Source organism: Triticum urartu, chromosome 5A, assembly GCF_056163025.1.
Source record: "Triticum urartu cultivar PI428250 chromosome 5A, HENAU_Tu73, whole genome shotgun sequence".
Taxonomy (NCBI): domain Eukaryota; kingdom Viridiplantae; phylum Streptophyta; class Magnoliopsida; order Poales; family Poaceae; genus Triticum; species Triticum urartu.
The window spans coordinates 657127762-657153507 of record NC_141877.1 but is presented as its reverse complement, the minus strand read 5'-3'; positions in this window follow the sequence as shown (position 1 = coordinate 657153507).

Here is a 25746-nt window from a genome sequence, read left to right as displayed (position 1 = left end):
AGGAAGCAGATCCCATTGTCTTCCCAACTAGCATGACTGGCTCGAAGCCAAAGGCCAGGTCAACCGCTTCAGAACTGAAGAAGACGAGGACTGCTGAGGCTGAAGCCAGAAAGAGGAAACATCCTGAAGCCTCTGCTACTGCTCCCTCCAAGAAGAAGCAGAAGACCAAGAAGGAACGGGCTGCTCCCACAGAGCCCTTGATTGTTGAACCCATCTCCATGGTTCGCCCAGCCACTGAACATCAAGAGCGCCAACTGACTATCCATGAGCCTGCTTTCACAGAGGCTCATGAAGCCGAAGACTTCCCAGCAGCTGATCCCACTGCTGCTGAAGATATTGGTCACCATGACCATGTTGAAGATGATGCAGTTCTTCCTTAGATTGAGCACCAACAGGTATCATCGCCTGTGCTAACGCAGAGCGAACTCATCAGCATTAGTCGTCCTTTGACGCCAATTGCTCAGGATGCATCATGGGCTGATCACCCACAAGCACAAGAGGAAGATGACTTTGAGGCCTAGCCAACTCCAACTCCGTAGGCGTCGCCAGCGTTACGCAGGCTTCACAAAGGACCAAGGCCTCCAGTCTGAAGCTAAAGCTGCTGAAGACATTCCGGCTACATCAGCCGATGAAGAAGAAACCCCAAGAGCTGCTACACCCCCGTCTCACCAAGAAGCTATTCTCGAGGAGAACGTGACCGTGACCGACCGTCCAGCTCATCAAGTGGAGGTTGAGAATCTTCATACTGCCACCACCAACACCAATGAAGCCACTGACACTGTCATGGCTGAAGCCAATGTGCAGCCTATACCAACCCACGCACCAGAAGTCAGCGAAGCCAATGATACTACTGCTTCTGTTCCTGCGCCTACTGCTGGTCCTCAGTTTGACTATCATGTTGAGCACAGGCCTCAGGTACAGAAGCCAATCCCAAGACTGCCCAGGTTTCCAGGTCCTGCATCAGCACCTGGATCCTTCAATGTCAACGGCTTCAAAGCAGACAACACTTTCTTCAATAGCTCCAAGAACCCCTACTCAAGGGAAAGAATATCTTCTGATCGGTTCTGGAGCTATCCACAGCGAAGCTATTACTCCTGCATTCTGTACAATCAAGGTCGCATCTTCCCACATAAGCGTCTTGACATCGAAGCAATAGCTGGTCTGCCATGTCTGGAAGAAGCTCTGGATTGCTTCAAAGAGGTTGGATTGCTGCCGTTTGTCACCGACCAAGAGCACTGGAATGAAGAGTTGCTACTTCAATTCTATGCCACACTTCACATCCGTGGGTACAATAGAGATTCGAAGACTTGGGTCCTGGAGTGGATGAAAGGAATGCTCATCACGAAGCCAAAGCCTTTGATATCATTGAGCTCACTGGTCTGCCCACTCCTGGCGATCTCTACGAACTTGGCTGTCAGCTTCACAGTGAAGCTATAGGGAGCATCTTTCAGAAGCCTGAACCAAACATGAGTCAGATGCTCAGTATGATGAAGCCATTGCCACAAGATGCTGCATATCCTAAGGAGTTTCTTGTTGAAGACCTTGAGTATCTGCCAAGGACTATTTATCACATCATAAGGAGAACTCTATGGCATATCAAAGGACATTCTCCACATGCCAAGCTGGAAGGTGTAATGAAGACTTTGGTCTTCTATATTCTTCATGGAAAATGCTTCAACGCACATGACTTCTTCATCCGCCAACTTGCTGCATCAGGCTCTGATCTTTTTGGCTTGAAGTTCTATGCTCCATGGATAATGCGGCTGATTAAAATCCACTCCGCTATCTCATATCAGCGATCTGCTCGCAATCATCGGATCTTTTTGCCTGATGTGGATATGTCCGTTGAAGCCATTTATCCTGAGCCTGCCAAGTAGCCTCTTAGTCTTCAGAATGCGGAGCATCAAAGTTTTTCTCAGAACATTGAAGGAGTTGAAGCAGTCACTCGTGTTTATCCTTTGGCTGGAACTACACGTGCACCACATCCTGCCCTTACTAGAGCCACCGATAGCACAATTGCCCAACGACCCAAGAAGCGCACTCGTGTCGTCAATGACCGAGAGCTTCTGGTGGCTCTTCATCAAAAACAGGATAGGCATCATGACTGGGTGAAGCGCCAAATGCAAAGCCTCTTGGTGGATGTCAACCGCATTCACAATCTTGCCACCAAGAATGCCTTTGTTGCCCATGAAACCTCTCGACGCACCTGGAAAGGGCTGACGCTTATGTGCTCTGAAGATGATCTTCAAGAGGATGGTTTCTCTGAATGCTTCAAGTTTGACTCCACACCTCCTCGAAGGGCAGTACTGTGAAGAACTCCATCTCTTGAAGACTCTGAGTTCTCTTCCTCTGCTGCAACTGTGAATGCCAGAGTGATCGAGGACGAAGACGATGCTACTTCACCGCCACCTCCTTCAGCACGCTTCGACACTGCTCCAAGTTCTTCTGCACCGCCGAACACCACCGACGACCCTGCTGCTTCACCTACTCTTCATGGGAACGAGTAGATGCTCTATGTCTTCAAACCTTTTTGGTCCTTACTGACAAAAGGGGGAGAAGCATATGAGTTTGATAGTCTTCAAGCGGGTCCACATGGGCGGTTGCTTTATATTTTGCCTCGTGTTTACAACTCTCGTTTTGATACATTTGATTCTTTGAGTTGTAACACCTAAACTCGATGGTCGCCTGCTACTTATTTGCTACTTCATGATGCGACGATAAATTCCGCATGTGCAACGATAAATTCCGCACTTAGATCATTTTGCAGACGTCCATTTTCCATTATGCATGTCATTATCTTCACGTACCTTCTCATGCATAATGAATTGTCATCATAAGTTGAAGAGGATCTCCACGAGTACAACCTGCCATGTGCATTTGCATTCCAAAAGCAAATTACTTATATGCACATCTTCAGGGGGAGCCCTTGCAACTTATGAAGACAATTCCTTATCCTTTACAATTTCACATATTATATTCCCCGTTGAAAACTTCAACTAGTTTGTCATCAATCACCAAAAAGGGGGAGATTGTAAGTGCATCTAGTGCCACCCCCAGTTGGTTTTGGAGTATTGATGACAAACCTAATTTAGGGACTAATGTGTTTGTGAGAATTGCAGGATAACACAGGTAGAAGTCCCTCATTGATTCGGTTTTCCTACCAGAGATGACCCCTAAAAATGTATGAAGACATTGATGTCAAAGGTGGTATATGAAGATATTCACATTGAAGACTATGACAAGAGAAGACATCGCATGAAGCCTATGGAGCTCGAAGACTTAGGTCTTTCGTAGTTCTTTTTCTTCTTTGTTGAGTCATAGGAACCACCGTACTGTTAAGTGGGGTCCAAGAGAACCAGTCAGAATGACTGAAGTGATGCTTAACCAAAACCTATGTCTTCGAGTGAAGACTATGAGAGCGAATCTTGTCCAGAGTCGGACAAGTCAGCTTTGCTTATAGCCCAAGTAAAGTTGCCATGTGTGTTTGAAATCTGACCATCGGAACACGTGTCAGTTCCTTAGTGACCCAGGGTCATTTCGGATAAATCAGGTCGGGTTACCCAGTGGCTATAAATAGCCCACCCCCTACAACCATAAACGGTTGGCTGCTCAGAGTTAGAGTACGGCCTTTGTCATTTGAGAGCAACCCACCTTGAAGCCTTTGAGAGAGAATTCCTTGCGAGGATAAAGCCCTAACCACCCAGAGCCAAAGAGTGTTAGGCATCACTTAAGTCTTCTTGTCTGTGTGATCTGAAGACTTATTACACTTGAGGACTGTGAATCCTACAGCCGGTTAGGCGTCACGTTCTGAGCATCCAAGAGACACTGTGAATCGCCGGTGAACGAAGTCTGTGAAGGTTTGGGAGTCTACCTTGAAGACTTACCAGAGTGATTGGGCGAGGTCTGTGTGACCTTAGCTCAAGGGGAATACGGTGAGGACTGGGTGTCCTGAGCTGCGTGTTCAGGACTGGGTGTCCGGGACTGTGTGTCCTCAGGTTTAAATACCTAGCCGCCCTAACCAGACGTACAGTTGTCACAGCAACTGGAACTGGTCCAACAAATCATTGTCTTCAACGAGTCACTGGTTTCATCCTTCCCTTCCCTTCACTTACTATTGGTCCTGGTGAAGTCATTGTATGATTGCACTATCTTTTGTCTTCACTGAGTGACTGCGTGTTCTGTTTGGCTTCATAATATCTTCCTACCTGATCCTTACTACATTGCTGCTATTAGTCATTGTGCTTTCACTTCATTGAATACTTGACTATGGTTTTCCTAGTGTAGTCTACCTTCCGCTGCATGGTAATAGGTTTATTTCTATCGTTTGTCTTCGAAACTTCCACGTTTCGAAGACTTTCATAAAAATCGCCTATTCACCCCCCCTCTAGTCGATATAACGCACTTTCACCTGGCGTTACTCCTTTAAAGGTAGTATTGCTGCGGCTAATTTTTGTTGGGTCTATCCCCATTTTGCGGACTGTGTCCTGATATATCAGGTTTAAACTGCTGCCACCGTCCATCGGGACTTGTGTGAAGTGGTATCCGTCAATTATTGGGTCTAATACCAAGGCAGCCCATCCTGCACGCCGGATACTTGCCGAGTAATCTCGATGGTCGAAGGTGACCGGTTGGGACGACCAGTGGCAGAACTCTGCTGTGATAGGCCTTGGGACATGTGTCTCTAGGAGTGCCGCTTTGTTTCTCCCCTTTGTCACGTGTAACACGTTTACTGTTTTAACTTCTGGTGGGAATTTCTTTTGTTCCCCAGTGCTTTGCTTGCGAGGCTCGTCCTCGTCTTCGCTTGGTGTATCCTGCCCCTTGTGTTCGGCGTTGAGCTTGCCGAACTATTTGAAGACCCAACATTCTCTATGGGTATGATTTGCAGGTTTATCGGGGGTGCTATGGATCTGACATATTTGGTCCAGAATCTTGTTTATGCTGGACAGTACGTCTCTGTTGCCTTTGGGGGGTAGCTTTTTCTGACCTGGCCGAGAGCTTTTGAATCCCGCGTTTACCGCTGTGCTCTTCGAGCTGTCTTCTTTATTCCGGCGCTTCTTTTTGCTGCGTCGTGATTTCCCGTTTCCGTCCCTGACTTCGGATGTACTTGGGTCGCTAGTGCTGCATCGGGCTAACCAGCTGTCCTCACCCACGCAAAAGCGGGTCATGAGACTTGTTAATGCTGCCATTTTTCTCGGATTTTCTTGGCCGAGGTGTTTGGCAAGCCATTCGTCTCGGACGCTGTGCTTGAAAGCTGCTAAGGCTTCAGCGTCCGGACAATCGACTATTTGGTTCTTTTTAGTGAGGAACCTGTTCCAAAGCTTTCGAGCTGACTCTCCGGGCTGTTGAGTTATATGACTTAAATTGTCTGCATCTGGTGGTCGGACATAGGTCCCTTGAAAACTTGCCCGAAAGGCGCCTTCGAGCTATTCCCACCTTCCAACGAAGTTTTCGGGGAGGCTTTTAAGCCAATGTCGAGCTGGCCCTTTGAGCTTGAGGGGTAAGTACTTGATGGCATGGAGATCGTCTCCTCAAGACATATGGATACGGAGGATGTAGTCCTCAATCCAGACCCCAGGGTCTGTCGTTCCATCGTACGCCTCTATGTTTAGGGATTTGAATCCCTCTGGAAATTCATGGTCCAACACCTCATCGGTGAAATATAGGGGGTGTGCGGCACCCCTATATTTGGGTGTACCGAGGTATTGGGATGTTTGTTGTGTTGCATTGCGTGCTGGAGCGCGCTTGCGTGGCCCGTAGATGGATCTGGTTGCGCCATACTTTTGATGTGAGTCCTCACGTTGATCGCGTACCGGCTTATGTGCGGCGTTGTTTGCCGTTCTATGTTGGCCACGAGGTCGTCTATCCGACTGGATGGCCATCTTGTTTTTGATTGCGGGGGATCTAAGGCCTCCTCATCGAATTCAGGTAGCAGCTTTCGCTTCGGGTAGCTCTTGGTGTGGCGATTACTGCCGTACATCGCTGCAGTGTTGAGTACTTCACTCCATCTGATTCTGAGTGTGTCTTGTGCAGCCGTGAGCCTTTGCTTCTGCTTTTTCAGACTCCTCACAGTGGCAACCAGCCTTTGATGGGAATTCTGTTGCTCCGGGTGCCTGTCCGGTCTGATGTCGTCCGGACTGTTATCTTCGACGGGGTCGGGTTGTTCGGTTTGATTCTCCATGTTGCCCCTGGTCGGGCGATGGTTCGCCTTGCTCTATCGCTGGGTCTATATGACCGTTGTTTCTGCCGAGGCGGGATTTGGAGCGGTGCTTACGCCGCCGCTTTGACTGCTTCTCGAGGGAACAACCCTTTGCTGCGTCCTTCCGTTCCTCGTCGTCGTTTTCTTTGGGTGTGTCCACTAGGTATACATCATATGATGAAGTGGGCATCTGGTGCCCTGTGGGCAGTGGTTCCTGTTCGTCTCCTGCATCGTCATCCATACCGTTGATTTCTTCGGAGTCGAAGTCGAGCATGTCAGTCAAATAATCGATAGTGGCTACTAAGTGGGTGGTGGGTGGGCAGCGAATTTCTTCGTCATCCGCATCCCAATCCTGCAGAACATAGTTCGGCCCGGACTCTCCTGACAGGGAGAGAGACCTTAATGAATTCAGTATGTCGCCGAAGGGCGAGTGCTGAAAGATATCCGCGAAGGTGAACTCCATGATCGGTGCCCAGTTGGATTCGATAGGCACGGGCGCAAGAGGCTCGGGGTCCGTGGCCAGGGTAGAATCCAGTAGTTTGGCGTCACGGCTCCCGTGAAGGGTAAGATCGATATTCGGCTCGATCACCGATGAGATTGCGGCCTCCGTGGCGGGGTCTATCCACCCGTCCATGGACGGCGCAACTGCCTCCGAATTTAGGGTCGGAGCGGTTGCTGGCGCGATCTCCTGAACACTGTCTGATGGCAGAGCTAAATCATGCTCATCGTGGCCGTGTGGCGCAATAGGAAGGGGCTTGAATCCGTCGAAGATCAAGTCTCCGTGGATATCGGCCGTGTAGTTTAAGCTTCCAAACCTGACCTGGTGGCCAGGGGCGTAACTCTCGATCTGCTCTAGATGGCCAAGCGAGTTGGCCCACAGTGCAAAGCCGCCGAACACAAAGATCTGTCCGGGGAGAAAAGTCTCACCCTGAACTTCATCGCTTTCGATGATTGAAGGAGCCATCAAGCCTAATGATGACGAAACAGAGGAACTCTCAATGAAAGTACCAATGTCGGTGTCAAAACCGGCGGATCTCGGGTAGGGGGTCCCGAACTGTGCGTCTAGGTCGGATGGTAACAGGAGGCAGGGGACACGATGTTTTACCCAGGTTCGGGCCCTCTTGATGGAGGTAAAACCCTACGTCCTGCTTGATTTATTCTTGATAATATGAGTAGTACAAGAGTTGATCTACCACAAGATTGGAGAGGCTAAACCCTAGAAGCTAGCCTATGGTATGATTGTATGTTGTCCTATGGACTAAAACCCTCCGGTTTATATATACACCGGAAGGGGCTAGGGTTACACAAGATCGGTTACGAAGGAGGAGATATATATATCTGTATTGCCTAGCTTGCCTTCCACGGCAAATAGAGTCCCATCCAGACACGGAACGAAGTATTCAATCTCGTATCTTCATAGTCCAACAGTCCGGCCAAAGGATATAGTCCGGCTGTCCGGAGACCCCCTAATCCAGGACTCCCTCAGGCACCTTTCGGAGTGTTACCTTCTCATGTGCCGGTGTTGTTGTCTATACTGCGGCGTGACTTAGAGCGGCGCCGCTGACGCCGGAGCTTTGATTGTATCTCGGGAGGTTTATCCTCAACTGGATCTTCTTTGTCATCGCGCTATTCTCTTTTGGTGCATCCACCATGTATACATCATACGAGGAAGTGGCCGTCCAGCGTCCGGTGAACGGCAGGTTCTGGGCCTCTTCTTCTCCGGCATCGTCGTCCATACCGTCGATGTCGTCATAGCTGTAATCAAGCATGTCAGTTAAGTCTTCGATAGTGGCTATGAAGTGGGCGGTAGGTCAGAAGTGAAATTCTCCATCATCAGCCTCCGGTTCGAACCGGACACAATTCGGCTGTGAGCCCATCGCTAAAGATAGTGCTGTTAAAGATTTTAGCACGTCGCCCAAAGGTGAGTGTCAGAAGATGTCTGCGGAGTTGAATCCGACGATTGGTGACCGATCAAGTGATGTCTACTACACAACCTTCTTCTTGTAGACGTTGTTGGGCCTCCAAGTGCAGAGGTTTGTAGGACAGTAGCAAATTTCCCTGAAGTGGAGATGGTCTCTCTCAAGCAACCCTGCAACCAAATAACAAAGAGTCTCTTGTGTCCCCAACACACCCAATACAATTGTAAATTGTATAGGTGCACTAGTTCGGCGAAGAGATGGTGATACAAGTGGTATATGGATAGTAGATAATAGTTTTTGTAATCTGAAATTATAAAAACAGCAAGGTAATGAATGATAAAAGTGAGCGTAAACGGTATTGCAATGTGTTGAAACAAGGCCTAGGGTTCATACTTTCGCTAGTGCAAGTTCCCTCAACAATAATAACATAATTGGATCACATAACTATCCCTCAACATGCAACAAAGAGTCACTCCAAAGTCACTAATAGCGGAGAACGAATGAAGAGATTATGGTAGGGTACGAAACCACCTCAAAGTTATTCTTTCCAATCAATCTGTTGGGCTATTCCTATAAGTGTCACAAACAGCCCTAGAGTTCGTACTAGAATGACACCTTAAGACACAAATCAACCAAAACCCTAATGACACCTAGATACTCCAATGTCACCTCAAGTATCCGTGGGTATGATTATATGATATGCATCACACAATCTCAGATTCATCTATTCAACCAACACATAGAACCAAAGAGAGTGCCCCAAAGTTTCTACCGGAGAATCACGACGAAAACATGTGCCAACCCCTATGCATAGGTTCATGGGCGGAACCCACAAGTTGATCACAAAAACATACATGAAGTGAATCATGTGATATCCCATTGTCACCACAGATACGCACGGCAAGACATACATCAAGTGTTCTCAAATCTTTCAAGACACAATCCGATAAGATAACTTCGAAGGGGAAAACTCAATCCATTACAAGAGAGTAGAGGGGGGAGAAAACATCATAAGATCCAACTATAATAGCAAAGCTCGCGATACATCAAGATCATATCACCTCAAGAATATTAGAGAGAGAGAGAGAGATCAAACACATAGCTACTGGTACATACCCTCAGCCCTGAGGGATAACTACTCCCTCCTCGTCATGGAGAGCGCCGGGATGATGAAGATGGCTACCGGAGAGGGATTGCCCCCTCCGACAGGGTACCGGAACGGGTCTAGATTGGTTTTCGGTGGCTACGGAGGCTTCTAGCGGCGGAACTCCCGATCTATTGTGCTCCCCGATTGTTTTAGGGTATATGGAGATATATAGGCGGAAGAAGTACGTCAGGGGGGAGCCACGAGGGGCCCACGAGGGTGGAGGGCGCGCCCAAGGGGGTGGGCGCGCCCCCTACCACGTGGCTTCCTCGAAGCTTCCTTGACGTGGACTCCAAGTCTCCCGGGTTGCTTTCCTTCCAAAAATAAGTTCTGTGAAGTTTCAGGTCAATTGGACTCCGTTTGATTTTCCTTTTCTGCGATACTCTAAAACAAGGAAAAACAGAAACTGGCACTGGGCTATGGGTTAATAGGTTATTCCCAAAAATCATATAAAATAGCATCGAAATGCATGTAAAACATCCAAGGTTGATAATATAATAGCATGGAACAATCAAAAATTATAGATACGTTGGAGACGTATCAGCATCCCCAAGCTTAATTCCTGCTCATCCTCGAGTAGGTAAATGATAAAAATAGAATTTTTGATGTGGAATGCTACCTAACATATTTCTCTAAGTAATTCTCTTCATTTTGGCATGAATGTTCAGATCCATAAGATTCAAGACAAAAGTTTAATATTGACATAAAAATAATAATACTTCAGGCATACTAACCAAGCAATCATGTCTTCTCAAAATAACATGGCCAAAGAAAGCTATCCCTACAAAATCATATAGTCTGGCTATGCTCCATCTTCACCACACAAAGTATTTAAATAATGCACAACCTCGATGACAAGCCAAGCAATTGTTTCATACTTTTTATGTTCTCAAACTTTTTCAATCTTCACGCAATACATGAGCGCGAGCCATGGACATAGCACTATAGGTGGAATAGAATGGTGGTTGTGGAGAAGATAAAAAAGGAGAAGATAGTCTCACATCAACTAGGTGTATCAATGGGCTATGGACATGTCCATAAATAGATATCAATGTGAGTGAGTAGGGATTTCCATGCAACAGATGCACTAGAGCTATAAGTGTATGAAAGCTCAAAAAGAAACTAAGTGGGTGTGCATCCAACTCGCTTTCTCACGAAGACCTAGGGCATTTTAAGGAAGCCCGTCATTGGAATATACAAGCCAAATTCTATAATGAAAAATTCCCACTAGTATATGAAAGTGACAACATAGGAGACTCTTTATCATGAAGATCATGGTGGTACTTTGAAGCACAAGTGTGGTAAAAGGATAGTAGCATTGCCCCTTCTCTCTTTTTCTCTCATTTTATTTTTTTATTTTTTATTTGGGCCTTCTCTTTTTTATGGCCTCTTTTCTCTTTTTTTATTTGGGCATCTTTGGCCTCTTTCATTTTTTTTTTCGTCCGGAGTCTCATCCCGACTTGTGGGGGAATCATAGTCTCGATCATCCTTTCCTCACTGGGACAATGCTCTAATAATAATGATCATCACACTTTTATTTACTTACAACTCAAGAATTACAACTCGATACTTAGAACAAGATATGACTCTATATGAATGCCTCCGGCAGTGTACTGGAATCTGCAATGATGCATGAGTGACATGTATGAAAGAATTATGAATGGTAGCTTTGCCACAAATACAATGTCAACTACATGATCAGGCAAAGCAATATGACAATGATGGAGCGTGTCATAATAACGGAACGGTGTTGCATGGCAATATAACTCGGAATGGCTATGGAATTGCCATAATAGGTAGGTATGGTGGCTGTTTTCAGGAAGGTATATGGTGGGTGTATGATACCGGCGAAAAGTGCGCGGTATTAGAGAGGCTAGCAATGGTGGAAGGGTGAGAGTGCGTATAATCCATGGACTCAACATTAGTCATATATAACTCACATTCTTATTGCAAAAATCTATTAGTTATCAAAACAAAGTACTACACGCATGCTCCTAGGGGGATAGATTGGTAGGAAAAGACCATCGCTCGTCCCCGACCGCCACTCATAAGGAAGACAATCAATAAATAGATCATGCTCCGACTTCATCACATAACGGTTCACCATACGTGCATGCTACGGGAATCACAAACTTCAACACAAGTATTTCTCAAATTCACAACTACTCAACTAGCATGACTCTAATATTACCATCCTCATATCTCAAAACAATCATCAAGTATCAAACTTCTCTTAGTATTCAATGCACTCTATATGAAAGTTCTTATTATATCCATCCTGGATGTCCATCATATTAGGACTAGTTTCATAACCAAAGCAAACTACCATGCTGTTCTAAAGACTCTCAAAATAATATAAGTGAAGCAGGAGAGTTCATCTAATTCTTCAAAATAAAACCACCACCGTGCTCTAAAAAGATATAAGTGAAGCACTAGAGCAAACGACAAACTACTTCGAAAGATATAAGTGAAGATCAATGAGTAGTCGAATAATTATGCAACTATGTGAAGACTCTCTAACATTTAATAATTTCAGATCTTGGTATTTTATTCAAACAGCAAGCAAAACAAAACAAAATAAAATGACGCTCCAAGCAAAACACATATCATGTGGTAAATAAAAATATAGCTCCAAGTAAAGTTACCGATGAACGAAGACGAAAGAGGGGATGCATCCCGGGGCATCCCCAAGCTCTGGATTTTGGGTGTCCTTAGATTATCTTGGGGGTGCCATAGGCATCCCAAAGCTTAGGCTCTTGCCACTCCTTGTTCCATAATCCATCAAATCTTTACCCAAAACTTGAAAACTTCACAACACAAAACTTAAAGTAGAAAATCTCGTGAGCTCCGTTAGCGAAAGGAAAGAAAACACCACTTCAAGGTACTGTAATGAACTCATTCTTTATTTATATTGGTGTTAAACCTACTTTATTACAACTTCTCTATGGTTTATAAACTATTTTACTAGCCATAGATTCATCAAAATAAGCAAACAACACACGAAAAACAGAATCTGTCAAAAACAGAACAGTCTGTAGTAATCTGTAACTAACGCAAACTTCTGGAACCCGAAAAATTCTATAATAAATTTCTGAACCTGGGTAATTTATCTATTAATAATCTTCAAAAATAATTAACTAAATATCACTCTCCAAGTAAAAATGGCAGCAATTCTGGTGAGCGCTAAAGTTTCTGTTTTTTACAGCAAGATTAACAAGACTTTCCCCAAGTTTTCCCAACGGTTCTACTTGGCACAAAAACTAATTAAACACAAAAAACAACCTAAAGAGAGGCTAAATAAATTATCTATTACTAAACAGGAGCAAAAAGCAAGGAATACAAATAAAATTGGGTTGCCTCCCAACAAGCGCTATCGTTTAACGCCCCTAACTAGGCATGATGATTTCAATGATGCTCACATAAAGGATAAGAATTGAAACATAAAGAGGGCATCATGAAGAATATGACTAGCACATTTAAGTCTAACCCACTTCCTATGCATAGGGATTTTGTGAGCAAACAACTTATGGAAACAAGAATCAACTTGCATAGGAAGGTAAAACAAGTATAACTTCAAAACTTTAAGCACATAGAGAGGAAACTTGATATTATTGCAATTCCTACAAGCGTATATTCCTCCATCATAATAATTTACAGTAGCATCATGAATGAATTCAACAATATAACCAGCACCTAAAGCATTCTTTTCATGATCTACAAGCATAGAAATTTTACTACTCTCCACATAAGCAAAATTCTTCTCATGAATAATAGTGGGAGCAAACTCAACAAAATAACTATCATGTGATTGAAACTGAAGATAAAGATGACAAGTTTCATGGTTATCATTATTCTTTAAAGCATACGTGTCATCACAATAATCATCATAGATAGGGGGCATGCTTTCATCATAATAAATTTGCTCATCAAAACTTGGGGGACAAAAAATATCATCTTCATCAAACATAGCTTCCCCAAACTTGTGGCTTTGCATATCATTAGCATCATAGATATTCAAGGAATTCATACTAACAACATTGCAATCATACTCATCATTCAAATATTTAGTGCCAAACATTTTATAGATTTCTTCTTCTATCACTTGAGCACAATTATACTTTCCATCATACTCATGAAAGATATTAAAAAGATGAAGCGTATGAGACAAACTCAATTCCATTTTTTGTAGTTTTATTTTATAAACTAACTAGTGATAAGACAAGAAACTAAAAGACTCGATTGAAAGATCTAAAGATATACCCTCAAGCACTCACCTCCCCAGCAATGGCACCAGAAAAGAGCTTGATGTCTACTACACAACCTTCTTCTTGTAGACATTGTTGGGCCTCCAAGTGCAGAGGTTTGTAGGACAGTAGAAAATTTCTCTCAAGTGGATGACCTAAGGTTTATCAATCTGTAGGAGGCGTAGGATGAAGATGGTCTCTCTCAAGCAACCCTGCAACCAAATAACAAAGAGTCTCTTGTGTCCCCAACACACCCAATACAATGGTAAATTGTATAGGCGCACTAGTTCGCCGAAGAGATGGTGATACAAGTGGTATATGGAAGTAGATAATAGTTTTTGTAATCTGAAATTATAAAAAGAGCAAGGTAAGGAATGATAAAAGTGAGCATAAACGGTATTGCAATGTGTTGAAACAAGGCCTAGGGTCCATACTTTTGCTAGTGCAAGTTCTCTCAATAATAATAACATAATTGGATCACATAACTAGAATAACACCTTAAGACACAAATCAACCAAAACCCTAATGTCGCCTAGATACTCCAATGTCACCTCAAGTATCCGTGGGTATGATTATACGATATGCATCACACAATCTCAGATTCATCTATTCAACCAACACATAGAATCTCAAAGAGTGCCCCAAAGTTTCTACCGGAGAATCACGATGAAAACGTGTGCCAACCCCTATGCATAGGTTCATGGGCGGAACCCGCAAGTTGATCACCAAAACATACATCAAGTGAATCACGTGATATCCCATTGTCACCACAGATACGCACGGCAAGACATATATCAAGTGTTCTCAAATCTTTCAAGACTCAATCTGATAAGATAACTTCGAAGGGGAAAACTCAATCCATTACAAGAGAGTAGAGGGGGGAGAAAACATCATAAGATCCAACTATAATAGCAAAGCTCGCGATACATCAAGTTCATATCACCTCAAGAACACGAGACAGAGAGAGATCAAACACATAGCCTCAGCCCCGAGGGAGAACTACTCCCTCCTCATCATGTAGAGCGCTGGGATGATGAAGATGGCCACCGGAGAGGGATTGCCCCCTCCGGCAGGGTGCCGGAACGGGTCTAGAGTGGTTTTCAGTGGCTACGAAGGCTTCTGGCGTCGGAACTCCCGATCTATTGTGCTCCCCGATCGTTTTAGGGTATATGGAGATATATAGGCGGAAGAGGTACATCAGGGGAGCCACGCGGGGCCCACGAGGGTGGAGGGCGTGCCCAGGGGGTGGGCGCGCCCCCTACCTCGTGGCTTCCTCAAAGCTTCCTTGACGTGGAATCCAAGTCTCCCGGGTTGCTTTCCTCCAAAAAATAAGTTCCGTGAAGTTTTGGGTCAATTGGACTCCGTTTGTTTTTCCTTTTCTGCAATACTCTAAAACAAGGAAAAAAACAGAAACTGGCACTGGGCTCTGGGTTAATAGGTTAGTCCCAAAAATCATATAAAATAGCATCTAAATGCATATAAAACATCCAAGGTTGATAATATAATAGCATGGAACAATCAAAAATTATAGATACGTTGGAGACATATGATCAAGCTCGATGTACGTGGATGCATGAGGTTCGGAACCTATAGCCGGAGACGAGTCTGTAGCTCCGGTGACATAGATTTCACTTGAAGTTACGTCTGTGTGCGGCTCCAATGCCGCTGAGTCTGCGGCTTCCACGGCGGGGTTGAGCTTTCCGTCTTCGGATGGCGCGATCTGCTCCAGATCTATGGCCAGAGCAGCTACAGGTACTATCTCGTGCGTAGGGACCAATGACAGATTTATGTCATGTTCATCGTGGTGGCAGGGAGAGGCTATCGTGGTCTCGAATCCATCGAAGATCAAGTCTCCACGGATATCTGCGATGTAGTTCGAGCTTCCAAATCTGACCTGATGGCCAGGGGCATAGCTTTCGATCTTCTCCAGATGGCCAAGCGAGTTGGCCCGTAGTGCGAAGCCGCCGAACACGAAGATCTGTCCGGGGAGGAAGACTTCCCCTTGGATAGCGTCGTTGTAAATGATTGAAGGAGCCATCAAACCTCTTGACGACAGCACAGTGGAACTCTCAATGAAAGCATGAATGTCGGTGTCAAAACCAGCGGATCTCGGGTAGGGGGTCCCGAACTGTGCGTCTAGGATCGGTGGTAATAGGAGACGAGGGACACAATGCTTACCCAGGTTCGGGCCCTCTCTATGGAGGTAATACCCTACTTCCTGCTTGATTGATCTTGATGAATATGAGTATTACAAGAGTTGATCTGCCACGAGATCGTAATGGCTAAACCCTAAAAGTCCAGCCTGACTGACTATGATTATGAGGATATATGTCTATGGATCTAACCCTCCGGTTTATATAAACACCGGGAGGATTTAGGGTTACATAAGGTCGGTTACAGAGAAAGGAATCTTCATATTTGGTCACCAAGCTTGCCTTCCACGCCAAGGAGAGTCCCATCCGAACACGGATAGAGTCTTCGGTCTTTGTATCTTCACGGCCCATGAGTCCGGCCCATATCCAATAGGTCGGACGCCCAAGGACCCCTTAGTCCAGGACTCCCTCAGGGTACACATCCTTAAATGTATATATCCCACCATGACTGGGGGTTCTTTAACCGAAGCTTATTATTATTCTAAGCCTGGAGCTCACAATATAAGTGTTGTTTGCTAATATACATCCTTTTTGCCATTATATGCACCTCAATTACTTAAGTTTTTGCCAAGCTGGGTTGCCTTGCTCCTGTGTTTATGCCCTACGTTCCCAATTGTTCGGCTAGGGTGTAAAGGGAGCACCTCTGTGATTGTTACAACCGGGTCATCCGGACATGTACGTCAAATGGGTGAAGCCAAAAGCTAGCGTTCTTAAGAGAATAAGTGGTTGGCAATCAAGCGATAGATTGTTACATTATGGTAACCTCTCTAACACTAGGGGACACCTTTCTCCCGTCTTACAGACCAACGTCGTGGCACACATAATTATAGCATGCCAACCCAAGGAAAGGGACCCTTAACAGACCTATTTTTCTTGGAAGATGTTTCTTACATATGTAAAATAACATACATCCTGAACTGAACTTTTTGTCTGTTCGAGCACAATGAATGGGTTGCTTGGTTTCCGGATATAGTGAATGCTTCTTTCATTTCGAATAGTATGCGGAAACACTCCACCATTTTTGGTTCGGATGTTAATGCCAAAGCCCTACGATGACATTTTTTTACATGTTCGGATAAAGCTACATGTTGATTAATAGAAACACCTATTCCTTATCTATTCCATCTATAAGACTGTCTAAACTACAGTCCTCCTGCAAGTACTTCGCAGCTACCATTACTTGGTCATACACCAAATTCAATGGAATTTCTTTCCTGTCTGGTCCTCGTGGTCCCACTCGGGCCATGTGATTTGGATCTAGCTTAGTGAAGCGTGTTTTCACCATGGCCCAGGCTTCTCGTGCGCCTTCACGATAGGCGGATGTCTTCCATTGCTCGAACCGGTGCCAGGCACCTTTAAACAAGTTTGCCAACCCCTCCATGCTTTCTGGAGGGGTATCAGAGGGCCATAATGCCTTCACCATACCCTTCATGGCTTTCCGGGCCTGAGCATGTACCACGGATAGTTCCTTCAACACGTCACCTTCAAATCCGGATACTTCCTCTTCTAGTCGGCCAGTAACAGACCTGGAGCAACAAAGTCACAACATTCCGAATTAACAGATTACACATGAGCACCTAGGATGGTTCTAAATAAGAAAGGAAGACATACCGAACATGCCGCCTTTCAGCTTCTCATTTTCCTTTTGAGGGCCAATAACTAAGCCTTTAAGCTCTCTATCTCTTCGGATAGTTTTTTTTTCCCGTCGTGTTTATTCTTCCTGGATGCACTTGTTGCGAACTTTTTCATTTCCACCAACTCGGCGTAACAACATTTAGCAGTGTCTGATTCGCTTCTAGCTCCTGGGATAGTGTGGTATTTTTCTCTTTGAGAACCTGCGGGTCATGGCAATCCTTAAATCGGTTTACCTCACCGCTTCAAGTCTCGGTGGCTACTGGCACATGACTATCAAAAATTGCATAAACTTTTACCTGTATATGCTTCGAGAATAGCTGAATGACTCCAGCAAGTCCGTCTCGAGCGGCTTGGATATATGCATGCACCGAGCTGAGTGCAGTAAACTCTTGCTCGAAAAAGGCCGGTGTCGGTGTCAAAACCGGCGGATCTCGGGTAGGGGGTCCCGAACTGTGCGTCTAGGCCAGATGGTAACAGGAGACAAGGGACACGAAGTTTTACCTAGGTTCGGGCCCTCTCGATGGAGGTAAAACCCTACGTCCTACTTGATTAATATTGATGATATGGGTAGTACAAGAATAGATCTACCACGAGATCGAGGAGGCTAAACCCTAGAAGCTAGCCTACGGTATGATTGTTGATGTGTATGTTGTCCTACGGACTAAAACCCTCTGGTTTATATAGACACCGGATAGGGTTAGGGTTACATAGAGTCGGTTACAATGGTAGGAGATCTTCATATCCGTATCGCCAAGCTTGCCTTGCACGCCAAGGAAAGTCCCTTCCGGACGCGGGATGGAGTCTTCAATCTTGTATCTTCATAGTCCAGGAGTCCGGCTGAAGGTATAGGCCGGCCATCCGGACACCCCCTAATCCAGGACTCCCTTAGTAGCCCCTGAACCAGGCTTCAATTACGACGAGTCCGGCGCGCATATTGTCTTTGGCATTGCAAGGCGGGTTCCTCCTCCAAGTACTTCATAGAAGATTTTGAACACAAAGATAGTGTCCGGCTCCGAAAAATAAGTTTCCACATATTGCCATAGAGAGAATAATATTTACACAAATCTAATCTGCTGATGTATTCCGTAGTGTGACATCACACCACGACCAAGATTTTATTCGAACCGTTTTACTGTCCCATCTCAGCGCGTTATGCGAGGCGGTTTCCTTGGCACGTCTTGTTAAAGCAGAGATCGTGTCCCCTTATTCCGGGATTCCCATCAATATGGGCATGGGTAACCCAACCACTTCTAGGACTCCTAGATTATAGGCAAGTCCAAGCGGACACGGAGAGGACGCTTGATATTCACCCTCTTTATAAAGGGGAAAGGCTTTTATTTTTCCCTCCCGTGCTCAATCGAATCCTTCCCCTACCTCAAGCTCAAACGCCCGAAGTTCAGGTCAGGTGCTCCGAACCTCCAGTCATGTCCGGATCTAGCTTTCAAGGCCGATGGATGCCTTCCTCCGTCACGGAAGAAGACATCAAGAAGTTGAGGGAGGCCAGATATCTGACCGTCGAGATTTTGCATCGGCTGCCTCCCCGAGGGCAGGCCGTGCCCACTCCCGAACCCAACGAGAACGTCGTGTTCGTTTCCCACTTCCTCCGAGGCCTAGGCCTTGCCCTGGATCCTTTCGTCAGGGGTTTGATGTTTTACTACGGGCTAGATTTTCATGATCTAGCTCCGGACTCCTTTCTTCATATCACGACATTTATTATCGTGTGCGAGGCCTTCCTCCGGGTTACCCCTCACTTTGGCCTATGGCTCAAGACCTTTGAAGTGAAGCCGAAGCTGGTCGAGGGGGAGCATGCAGCGTGTGAAGGTGCCTCAATACGCAAGATGACGGGAGCTTCGTGGCCCAAAGGTTCTATCCCAGAGGTGTCTGAATTGTGGCAACAGGAGTGGTTCTACATCACGGCTCCTAGAAGTGCCAAGTGGGCGCCCCTCCTGTTTTCCGCTCGGGCCCCCCACCACAACTGATGTCATGGATCAGCAGAGGTCTCAGCTGGGGGCCAGCCAAGGACGTGCCTACACTACAAGGCCGCATTCGAGATCTCTTCAATGGAGATTTCAGTTTGGTTGCGGTGATACAGGTTATGCTGGTTCGTCAAGTCCAGCCTTGCAAACGCCGACCTCTTCGTCTGTGGGAGTTCAATCCCGAGGGACCGCGTGCCATTCAAAATTTTCTCGGCCTGACGCATGAGGATACGTACAAATCATTCTTCGGACATCAGACGGAGTGTCCGAAAATCACCGAGGACGTGGGCCTGAGTAGCAACCGCACCGCCGAACAGGTAAGGCATGTTTCAGCCGAACATACTTTCTCTACTTTGTTACGAAGTTATCTCTGAGAGTTCGCTTTTTGACCAGGACTGGCTAACAAAGGCGAAGTTGATTCGGTGTTCGGCCCCCCTCCCTGAGGGTTTGGAAAATCCGGTATTGGAAAAGATGCTCCAGACCGCACCTTGCCCGGAGCCCTTGCAGGAAGATACTGTGGAGGATAATGCGGGCGGACGCGGGCCCCCAACGCTGCCCTTTCTAACCGAGGGAGCGAGCGTCTCCATGAAGGAAGATGACCAGAAAAGGAAAAGGACTGCGCTCGGGGATTCGGAAGCCGAAGCTTCCAAACGGGAGAAGAAGTCTCCCATAGAGGGTCCTACTTTGGGGGGCGTCGTTGCCGCACAAAGTCCGTGGGGGGATCAATTCTCCCGCGAGTCGTAAGTGACCGGAAATACTTTAACAGTATAGATATGCCATCTTTTTCTTCTGAGAAGATAACCACCACATATATTTTTGTAGTTTGGGCCTTAGCCCTTCTCAAATGAGCTCGTCTTCGGGGGAGCTTCTTCCAGAGATGATGGAGAGCGAGACGCCTCCTCCGGACTCCTCCGCTCCGGAAGCGGGCGACCCTGAAGTGTCGTCGCGGAGGGCCTCTCCGAGTCCAGTGAGGCCAGAAGATAATCCCATTGACCCCCAAAGCTCCCAGTGTCCGGCTCCCGAAGAGAGTAGACAAAAGAGTCCAACACCGTTTAGTGTGCGATCGGATGTTCTGAGGGAGTTGGTGGGGCGAGCGGTCATCTCAGATGAACACCGTGTGATGATGAATACGGTGATGGAGAGAATATTGTCCGCCGAAAGCGGATTGCATGAAGCTTTTATGAGTCTACTGACAGGCTTTGAGGTACGTAAAAGAATGTATGGTAGTCCTGCACATGCTAGGTGTGCCCTGTGTAGATAGTAGCCCCTGAGACTCTGGTTGTCGTCGGAAACGACGACGAACAGAGGATCATATTCCCAGGCAATAACCATACTGCCTCTATGTGCAGGTGATGGAAGCTCCGGTGGCTAGCCGGACTAGCGAGTTTGCCCATTTAGAACGGCAGTTGGATGCGGCAGACGCCGACATCGAGCTTGTTAACAAAAGGCTTGATGAGGCACAGGGTAAGTGTCATTATCTGGTAAACGCCACAATAGGAAGAGTAGTATGATGCCAGCATCTTTAATATGTTGTGACTGCAGATGGAGCTGCCACTGTTGAAGCCTTGCGGGAAGAACTTGCCCGAGCCAAGGAACAAGCGAGGTTGGGTAATGCGGCTGCCTTGAAGGCGTCCGAAGAGTTGCAAGCCGAGAAGGCCGCGGATGGCGAGAGCTGAGACAAGATGGCCAAGATGGCTATAGAATTAAAAGCCGCTGCCGACCATTGCCGGGTTCTTGAAAAAGAAAACCAGGCGAAGGCATCGGACCTTGAAAAGGCTGCTGCGACGAAAAAGGATCTCCGCTCTACTATGAGGGCAAAGAAGGAGGAGCTGCGGGAAGCCGGGGATATTGTAGCTGGGAAATCCTTTATGTTGCGGAGGAAATTCGGAGATCCACGGTATGCCCCTCTGGATCGGCTGTGGAGTTCGGAGGATGTGTATATGGATTTGGCGGCGAGCGCTGCCGATGCGGCCAAGTACTTCCAGGGTCAGACGGACCGTGGAGTAGACCAGCTGTTTTGGAGATAATTCCATTCTCCCGAGCATCCACTTTCATTGACTGACCAATTAGCCGAATGGGCCGAACTAAATAGGTTGTCCGGACTCTACATGAGGTCTGTTGTGGATCAGTTATGGCCGGAAAGGTCAAAACCGAACAGCTATTTTAGCTTGGTGCAGCAGTTCCTTGACGTGGTGCCGTGCATTAATGCGATGAAGAGGTCGGCGTGCATAGAGGGCGCACGGATGGCCTTTGCCCGTGTTAAGGCATACTGGGCGGAGATGGATGCTACCAATGTTGCAGCGCGGGATTCGGCTATAGGTCGAAAGGCTGCTGAGCACTATTTTGAAGAAGTTCTTGAGGGTGCCCGGTTGATAGAGACCCAGTGCTCAAAAAATATTATGTTTGAGTGATGTGTAATCTCATTGTAAGCGAAATGCTTTTATAAAAAATTTATAAGGCTATTTTTATACTTTTGCCTGAAAGTAATATGATGCCTCCTGGGCGGCCGTTTTTGTATACATGTGTATAACCTGAAAGATTGCAGTCGTTGGCTTCAGCCCCCACGCATATAATGCGGAGGTGCTCGCAAAAACACGCGTTCACACTTAACCCAACGTCTTGGTCCTATTAAGGAGGTGATAGCGGCGCGAGCGAGGCAACCGGACTATAATGCTTTAGCACTTTCACTTAGCCATAGGAGTTTGACAGTGGGGCTACTAGATAGCCCCTGGTGGCTCCGCACTCTCCCGGTTCCGGGGTGCATACATGCCTGGGCAGAAAACGGCCCTTCGTTAAGGCGGAGGAATTCTAACATTCCCACAGGTCATCGAGTGGTTGACCAGTCTCACGCTATATCATGACAGTCAGTTTTTGGCTTTCTCTACTGAGGTGCTCGTCCGGATGAACCAGGGCACAATCGCAGTAGTTCTCCTGGTGCTACCTTAGCCGGTAAAGCGGAACGTAAGGCACCAAAACACAGGAGCCGGGCAAACCCAACATTTGACCAAAGACAATGATTCGGAGCTGATGCATATAGGGCCAAACTCGCGATGCCGAACACTCCCTAAGGTATTCGGTCTTTGTGGTATAAACCGGGCCTAAATAATGACCTTTGTAAGAAGCCCCTTGTGTCCAGGTACGTGCATTGTTCTGGCGTGGCCACATGCCAAGACATCAGCATCCTTCTCAACGGTGAATATGTATCAACAAGAGATAGTAAAAAAGGTTTACGTAGGGTCTTAATCTAAAAGGAATCCTTGGAGCGGGTCCCTGCTGCACGTCTGCGCTTGTGTCTCCGTTGTGCCATATCCTGGACGGGTGTAGCACGATGATCGTCTGTAAAAGAGAGGAGGTTAAGTGAAAAGGTTGTCGTGCAAAAAGGATAGTTTTTAAAGAAACCATGTGTAATTCAAGCTGATAAGAAATTGCCACTTGTCTGCGCGCGTTGAGCCCCTTGTATTGACAAATAGGGGTGTGACCACTTATTTCCGTATAAATAGCGGCGCCGGACTTGATTAGTTGTATCTAAGGTCTTGACGACCTATTGGATGCTTTCATTTGTCCGGGAGCCTTTAGTGTGCGGCGGCCAAGGCAGCCTCACTCTCTTCGGCGCGCAGAGATCGCTTGATATTTCCGTGCACTGAAATGATGCCCCATGGACCGGGCATCTTGAGTGTGAGGGAGGCATAGTGCGGTATGGCATTAAAGCGAGCGAAAGCTTCGCGTCCGAGCAGTGCTTGATAGCCACTTTGAAACGGAGCGATGTGGAAAGTTAAATGCTCGCGACGGAAGTTATCGGGGGAGCCGAATATAACTTGTAGTGAGAGGGAGCCCGTACAACGAGCCCCTGGGCCTGGCGTTACTCCTTTAAAGGTAGTATTGCTATGGCGAATTTGTGTTGGGTCTAACCCCATCTTGCGGATTGTATCCTGATATATTAGGTTTAGGCTACTGCCGCCGTCCATCAAGACCCTTGTGAAGTGATATCTGCCAATTACTGGGTCTAATACCAGGGCAGGCCATCCCGCGTGTCGGATACTTGCTGAGTAATTGCGATGGTCGAAAGTTATCGGTTGAGATGACCAGTGGAAGGACTTCGTAGCGATAGGCACTTGGTATACTTTCCTGGGAGTGTCGTATTGTTTTTTCCCTTGATTATGTGTAACACGTTTACTGTTTTGACTTCTGGTGGAAATTTCTTTTGTTCCGCGTGTCTTGCTTGGGAGGCTCGTCCTCGTCTTCATTTGGTGTATCCTCCCCCTTATGTACGGCGTTGAGCTTGCCGGACTGCTTGAAGACCCAACATTCTCTGTGGGTATGATTAGCAGGTTTACCAAGGGTACTATGGATCTGACATACTTGGTCCAGAATTTTGTTGAGGCTGGACAGTTCATCCATGGTGCCTTTAGGCGGCTTTTGACCTGGCCGAGAGCTTTTGAATCTGGCATTTACTGTCGTGCCCTTCGTGCTGTCTTCTTTATTCCGGCATTTGTTATTGCTGTTGCGTCGTGATTTCACATTTCCATCTCTAACTTCAGATGTACTGGGGTTGCTGGTGCTGCATCTGGCTAGCCAGCTGTCCTCCCCCGCACAAAAGCGGATCATGAGGTTTCTTAATGCGGCCATCATTCTCGGCTTATTTTGGCCGAGGTATCTGGCGAGCCATTCGTCACGGACGCTATGCTTGAAAGCTGTTAAGGCTTTGGCGTCCGGACAGTCGACAATCTGGTTCTTTTTAGTAAGAAACCTGTTCCAAAGCTTTCGGGCTGACTCTCCGGGCTGTTGAGTTATATGACTCAAATCGTCCACATCTGGAGGTCGGACATATGTCCCTTGAAAATTTGCCCAAAAAGCTTCTTCGAGCTCTTCCCAACTTCCAATGGAGCTTTCGGGGAGGCCTTTGAGCCAGTAACGAGCTGGCCCTTTGAGCTTGAGGGGTAGGTACTTGATGGCGTGGAGATCATCTCCTCGAGCCATATGGATATGAAGGATGTAGTCCTCAATCCAGACCCCAGGGTCTATTGTTCCGCCGTATGCCTCTATGTTTACGGGCTTGAATCCCTCTGGAAATTCGTGGTCCAGCACCTCATCGGTGAAACATAGGAGGTGTGCGGCACCCCTGTAGCTGGGTGTACCGCGTTGTTCGGATGTTTGTTGTGTTGCATGTCATGCTGGGGCGCGCTTGCGTGGTCCATAAATGGATCTAGTTGCGCCGTCCTTTGGGTGCGAGCCCTCGCATGGGTCGCGTCTTGTATTGTGAGCGGCGTTGTATGCCGCCCTGTGTTGGTAGAGGGGTCGTCTATCCGACCAGGTGGCTGCTTTGATATTTGGTTGTGGGTGTTCTGAGGCCTCCTCATCGAATTCGGGTAGCAGCTTCCGCTTTGGGTAGCTCTTGAAGGGGCGATTGTCGCCGTACCTTGCTGCAGTGCTAAGTATTTTACTCCATCTGAATTGGAGTGTGTCTTGCGCGGCCTACCCTTTGCTTCTGCTTTTTCAGGCTCCTCGCGGTGGCAACAAGCCTTTTACGGGCAGTCTATTGCTCCGGGTGTCTGTCCGGCGTTATGTCGTCCGGACCATTATCCTTGATAGGATTTGTTTGTTCGGTTTGATTATCCGGATTGTCGTTGTCCGGCAGCGGTTCGCCCTGCTCCAGCGCTGGGTCTGCGTTATCGCTATTTCTGTCGAGGCGGGATTTGGGGCGGCGCTTGCGTCGCCGCTTTGATTGCTTTTCGAGGGAACAAGCCTTCGGTGCGTCCTTCCGCTCCTTGTCGTCATCTTTTGGTGCGTCCACCATGTATACGTCATATGACGAGGTGGCGTTCCAGGGCCCAATAGGCGCTGGTTCTTCATCGTCTCCTTCATCGGCGTCCATACCATCGATGTCTTCGGAGTCAAAGTCGAGCATGTCGGTTAAATCGTCGACAGTGGCTACAAAGTGGGTGGTGGGTGGGCTTTGAATTTCTTCATCATCCGCATCCCAATATCGCTGACCGTAGTCCGGCCAGGGCTCTCCTCATAAAGAGAGAGACTTTAGTGATTTTATAATATCGCCAAAGGGCGAGTGCTGAAAGATGTCCGCGGCAGTAAACTCCATGATCGGTGCCCAATCGGATTCGATTGGCAGAGGCGTGAATGGTTCAGAGTCCGGAGAGAAGTCCGACTCCTTGGAATCATGAGTCTCGCGGAGTGCGGGGCTGGTGTTCGGCTCAATCGCCATTGGGACCACAGCCCCCGAGGCGGCGTCCAACCACCCATCCTCGATCGGCGCGGTTGGCTCCGAATTAAGAGTCGAAGCCGATGCGGGTGCGGCCTCCAGGGCACTGTTCGGCGGCAGAGCTGGATCATGCTCGTCGTGACGGTGCGGCACGCTCGGCGGTGGCTCGAATCCGTCGAAGATCAAGTCTCCGCGGACGTCATCCGTGTAGTTTAAACTTCCGAATCTGACCTGACATCCAGGGGAGTAGCTTTCGATCTGCTCC